We start from the raw sequence: 6,387 nt of genomic DNA on the forward strand, positions 1-6,387 counted from the left end.
AAATAACTGCATGTATCAGTCACTATTTGCTGCCTACCTCACAGCCATTCTTTCCTGCTTCCCTGCAAACAGAACCTTGATTTCATTCAGATATTAAGTGAGCAGCAATGTGCTCAGGTAAGGTCAGCCTCTCCCCAGTCCTAAGGAATGAATCATGATTGGTCTGTTATGTAGGCTCCACATCAGTCATAGCAACCCATTCCCTTGTTTGCTTGTTTGTTTCTGTACTATTTTTATTGAAGTATAATATTAATACAGAAAAGTACATACACATTAATAATGAGTTTTTGCCAAGCAATATGCCCATATAAACATTACCGAGATCAAGTGTAGGACATTACCTGCATCTCAGAAACCTACCTCGTGTCCCATCTCATGCATTACCCTACCTGAAGGCAATCAGCATTTGATGTCTATCACCACAGATCAAATTTGCCACTATTAGAACATTATATAAGCTGAACAATACAGTATGTATTCTTTTGTATCTTGATTCTATTGCTCAACATTTGATCTGTTAGATTCACTCATGTACTTGTACACCATTATGTTCTCTCTTCTTCATCATCCTCCGTCTTTAGATATTGAGCCTCTTTAGATATCTGTTTACTATTGATTTCCCATATCTATTCTCCAATATTTGGGAGCAAAGCAATATCCAAACTTCCTAGGACCCAGATACAGAAGCAGAAAGCTAATTATGCATATAGTCCTCCCTTTCTCTATTGTACACTGCCTCAAGCATAAGGGCACCTTCTCCCTTGGCCAATTCCTTTTTGCTCTGAGCCATTGTTTCTCTCTTCCTCCTTGTTTTACATTCTCAATACAGATGTCGAAATATCTTGGTTTGTTTATTTTTCATTAGATTTCTGAGTGTCCTTCTACTCTATTTTTCTCCATCACCTCTCCCAGGGAATGCCTTTCAATTCCCTTCTACTCAAGAGTCAATTCAAATATCTCTTTTTAGAAACATATCTATGACAGAGACTAGTTAGTACCCATTACCCTAGAATCCATTCTCTCTCCTTTCTTTTCAATATGGCATATGGCTTCCCTTCCACATAATACATTTCTGTGTATTCTATGCAGCTTGGGGGTGCCATGTGACTAAGTTCTCACCAGTGGAATGTGAGTGAACTGATGTGTGCAAGTCCCACATCACCTTCTTAAAGGGAAATTATTTCCCCTCTACTATTTTTCTTTCCAGCTTTTTTCTGACCGTGTTTGTAGTACTGATAGCGAACTTGTATCATATAAATGAAGATAATGTACTACATTCTAGAACAGTACTGTCCAATAGAAATATGATGTGAACCATAAGTGTAATTTAAAATTTTCTAAACAAAAAAAATAAAAAGAATGGATGAAATTAAATGTAATAACATCTTACTTAACCCAATATATCTGAAATATTATTTCAACATGCCATCAATATAAAGTTATTAATGAGATATTTTTAATTCTTTTTTTCATACAAAGTCTCTGAAAACTGGTGAGTGTTTTATACTTGCAGCATGTGCTATTTTTGACTAACCAAATTTCAAAAGCTCATTAGGAACACGTGAGTAATGGCTGCCATATTGGACACAGGAGTTCTAGAGCATGGCAGAGCAACAGAACAGAAAGAATTTGGGTCTCTGGTGTGGACCCACCCAGCCTCCCTGGATTATCTTTCTACATCTGTTATGTAAGAAAGAAACATCTGCCTTATTGGAGCCAGTGTTTTTTTGTTTCTTTATTCCAGTGACTTAGCCTGTATATTTAGTGATATTCACATGTAAACACACACTCATAGTAATACTAATACAGTAACTCTTTGGAAACTCCCATGTTCAAGGCAGCTAGAAGCTTTATAAAACATTTAAAATTTAAGAAATCATGACTGAAGAAGCTCTGGTAATATCACACTAGGGAAGTATCTGGAGGGCCAGATATTCCATAATAAACTACGCCCTACTCCCATCTAGCCTTCATTTTTCAGCTGTCTAATGACCCCTTGCCTCCATCTGCTTCTCTCCAACATTTTTCTTTGGAAAAGGTTTTTTAAGAACTGTTTAATACAGAATTAACAGTGATACATCAAACGTGGGATAAATACCCAAAGAACAGGGTCTGGCCCCATGGCCAAGTGGTAAAGTTCACATGCTCCACCTCAGCAGCCAAGGGTTTTGCTGGTTTGGATCCTGGGCATGGACCTGGCACTGCTCATCAAGCCATGCTGAAGCTGCATCCCACAAAGCAGAGCCAGAAGGACCTACAACTAGAATATACAACTATGTAATGGGGGGCTTTGGGGAAAAGAAGACGAAGAAAAAAACAAGATTGGCCACTGATGTTAGCTCAGATGCCAATCTTTAAAAAAGAGAAAGACCCAAAGAACAGAAAGTGAAGTACAAATAAAGTTGAGGTACAGAAGAAGTAAGAAGTATCAAATTAGGGTAAATTTAATTGTTAAAAAATAAAATCATGAAATCAGATCACCGAACTTTCAAAAACATTTTAAATTTTAGCTATATTCTGGATGCTGGACTAGACCAACCTAGACTGGGGCACCAAGAAAGACTTTTGGTGGGGAGGATACTCCAAGTGATTCTTGAGGTATGTGTAGAAGTAAGTCAGCTGACATGAGGAGCAGAGGAGTAGTGAGAGAATTCCAGCCAAAGGATAAGGATGTGAAAAGGCTCTGGAAGAGTACCAGTATGACGCATTTTGGAGACCACAGGCATTTGTGTTGACAAAAATATAGAGTGCAACAGAGAAGAGTGGCTGGAGATGAGATCAGTGAGGTATGTAAGGGATGGCTTTAAGAAGGCTTTGAGGGTGACATCTGCAACATGGTGGAGTGATCTGTTCCCTTTATCTCTCCCTCTTTGAACTACAACTAAATGGACAATCACTGACCAATGGAGGAAGCACACGCAGCACAACAGGATGCCTGAAAGACCCACACAACTGTATATCTGAAGGCAGTTGGACTGGCCCTCCAGGAAGTGGTGAAGATAGATGATCCTCTCCTGCCCTTCCCCAGAAGCCCTGTGCATGCATGCAAATGATTTCCTCGCTGTCACAAGCAGCCATAGAACTGTTAATGCCCATAAAATCGGAACACACCTTGGGGAAACTCTAGGAACAGGTGACAGCAGCCCTTAGCCCCCTCATGACTGCTTTTCCAGTGGTGGGAGAGCTCACCATGCCCCTGTGGCTCCAAGGAATGGCCCAGGCTAGGACCCTGTGAGGAAGCCCTGCCCACCTAGCACAGCAGCTGTCATAACCCAAAGAACAGGCGGCGGCAGATCTACCTGTGTGCCAGATGATCTCCCAGCTGGTGCAAGTGCCCATAGTACCCCCAAAACATACAACAGACAGGACAGGATTAGAAACACAGTTCTTGCTTCCTCCTAGTGGTAGCAGGTGAAATCTGCAATCTAATACTGCCACAAATGTGCCAACAAAAGATTAGTTCATGAAACACCATGAGAAACTACAGCAGCAATTCAGACGAGAAGGAAAATGACAATTCTCCAGAAACCAACCCTGAAGACACAGAAATTTACAATCTAAATGACAGACAATTCAAAATAGGTGTCATAAAGAAACTCAATGAGTTACAAGAAAACTCAGAAAGACAGTTCAATGAGCTGAGGAACAAAATGAATGGGAAGAAGGAATACTTCACCATAGAGGTTGAAACTATAAAAAAAAAAAGCAGTAATTCTGGATATGAAGAGCACATTTATTAAATAAAAAATAATCTAGAATCCTTAAAAATTGAGCTGATGTTATGGAGGAAAGAATTAGTGATTTAGAGGATAAAAATATAGAAATGCTACAGGTGGAGGAGGAGAGAGAACTAAGATTTCTAAAAAATGAAGGAATTCTTCAAGAAATATCTGATCCAATTACAAAAAGCAACATAAGGATTATAGGCATTCCAGAGGGAGAAGAGAGGGAGAATGGAGCACAGAGCTTATTCAAAGAAATAATAGCTGAGAACTTCCCAAACCTCAAGAAGAAACCAGATTTACAAATACATGAAACTAGTAGAATGCCTAGTTACATCAATGCTAAAAGACCTTCTCCAAGGCATATAATAGTAAAAGTGGCAAAACTCAATGACAAAGAAAATGTATTAAGGGAAGCAAGGCAGAAGAAAATAACCTACCAAGGAACAAACCCCTATCATGCTTCCAGTGGATTTCTCGGCAGAAACCTAACAGGCTAGGAGAGAGTGGAATGATATATTCAAACTACTGAAAGACAAGAACTTTCAGCCAAGAATACTCTATCCAGTGAAATTATCTTTCAGATTCGACAGAGAAATAAAATCTTTCCCAGATAAGCAAAAGCTGAGGGAGTAGTTCATCATGACTATATCTCCCCAACAAGAAATGATTAAAGATGCCCTCACACCAGAAACATAAAGGCAAATGCCTACAGAGCTTTGAGCAAGGAGATAAATAGACAGACAAAATCAGAAAACTGCAGCTCTCTTTCAGAACAGGGAGGCAAATACTCAATTATAACTTAAAAGACAAAGGGAAGGAAAGCATCAAAAGTAACTATAAACACTTCAACTTAGTCACAAACTCACAACACAAAACAGAATGTTTTGTGACAACAATAACTCAGAAGGGGAAGAAGGAGGGGATGGAACCTACTTAGACTAATGGAGAGAAGAGGCTATCAGAAAATAGACTATCTCATTTTCAAGATCTTTTATACAAACTTCATGATAATTACTAAACAAAAAATCAGAGCAGAGCCACAATTCATAACAAAAGAGAAAACTGAGAAAACCTCCACAGAAAACTACCAAAATGAAATGGCAGTCAGAAATACCAAAGAAGAGAAACAATGGCAATATAGAACAACCAGAAAACAAGAGATACTATTGCAGTATTAAGCTGTCACATAGCAATAATCACTCTGAGTGTAAATGGATTGAATTCTCCAATTGAAAGATGCAGAGTAGCTGGATGGATTTAAAAACAAGACCCAACAATATAATGCCTCCAGGAGACACATCTCAGCTCTAAAGACAAAACATAGGCTCAGAGTGAAGGGATGGATGACGAAACTTTAAGCAAATGGCAAACAAAAGAAAGCAAGTCTTGCCATACTTAGACAAAGCAGAATTCAAGATAAAAAAGACAATGAGAGACAAAGAGGGGCAGTATATAATGACAAAACGGACATTCCACAAGAGGGCATAACACTTATGAATATAGATGCACCTAACACAGGAGCACCAAAGTATATAAAGCAACTATTGACAGACCTAAAGGGAGAAATTAACAGCAACACAATAATAATAGGGGACCTCAACACCTGACTTACATCAATGGACAGATCATCCAGACAGGATGTCAAAAAGGAAACAGTGGATTTAAACTAAACACTTGAGCAAATGGACTTAATAGATATATAGAGAGAACATTCCATCCAAAAACAGCAGAATGCACATTGTTCTCAAGTGCACATGGACCATTCTCAAAGATAGACCATATGTTGGGAAACAAGGCAAGCCTCAATAGATTTAAGAAGATTGAAATAATCTCAAACACCTTTTCCAACCACAATGCTATGAAACTAGAAATAAACTACAAGAAAAAATCTGGGAAAGTCACAAATATGTCAAGACTAAACAACATGCTACTGAACAACAATTGGATCAATGAAGAAATCAAAGGAGAAGTAAATAAAAAAATACCTGGAGACAAGTGAAAATGAAAATACAACACACAATTCTTACAGGATGCAGTAAAAGCAGTTACAAGAGGGAAATTCATAGCAGTGCAGGCTCACCTCAACAAACAAGAAAAATCTCACATAAGTAATCTTAAACTACACCTAACAGAACTAAAGACAGAACAAACAAAGCCCAAAGTCAGCAGAAAGAGGGAAGTAATAAAAATAAGAGCACAAATAAATGAAACTGAAATAGACAAAAAAAAAAAACAGTAGAAAGGATAAATGAAACTAAGAGGTGGTTGTTTGAGAAGATAAACAAAATTTACATACCCTTAGCCATACTTACCAAGGAAAAAAGAGAGAAGGCTCAAATAAATAAAATTAGAATTGAAAGAGGAGAAATTACAACAGATACTGCAGAAATACAATAGATTATAAGAGAATACTATGAAAAATTATATGCCCAGAAATTGGATAACCTAAAATAAATGGATAAATTCTTAGACTCACACAACCTCCCAAAACTGAATCAAGAAGAAATTGAGAATCTGAATAAAACAATCACAAGTAAAGAGATTGAAACAGTAATCAAAAACTTCTCAAAAAACAAAAGTCCAAGACCAGATGGCTTCTCTGGAGAATTCTCCCAAACATTCAAAGGAGATTTAATATGTATCCTTCTCAAACTAGTCCAAA

Source organism: Equus quagga, chromosome 9, assembly GCF_021613505.1.
Source record: "Equus quagga isolate Etosha38 chromosome 9, UCLA_HA_Equagga_1.0, whole genome shotgun sequence".
Taxonomy (NCBI): domain Eukaryota; kingdom Metazoa; phylum Chordata; class Mammalia; order Perissodactyla; family Equidae; genus Equus; species Equus quagga.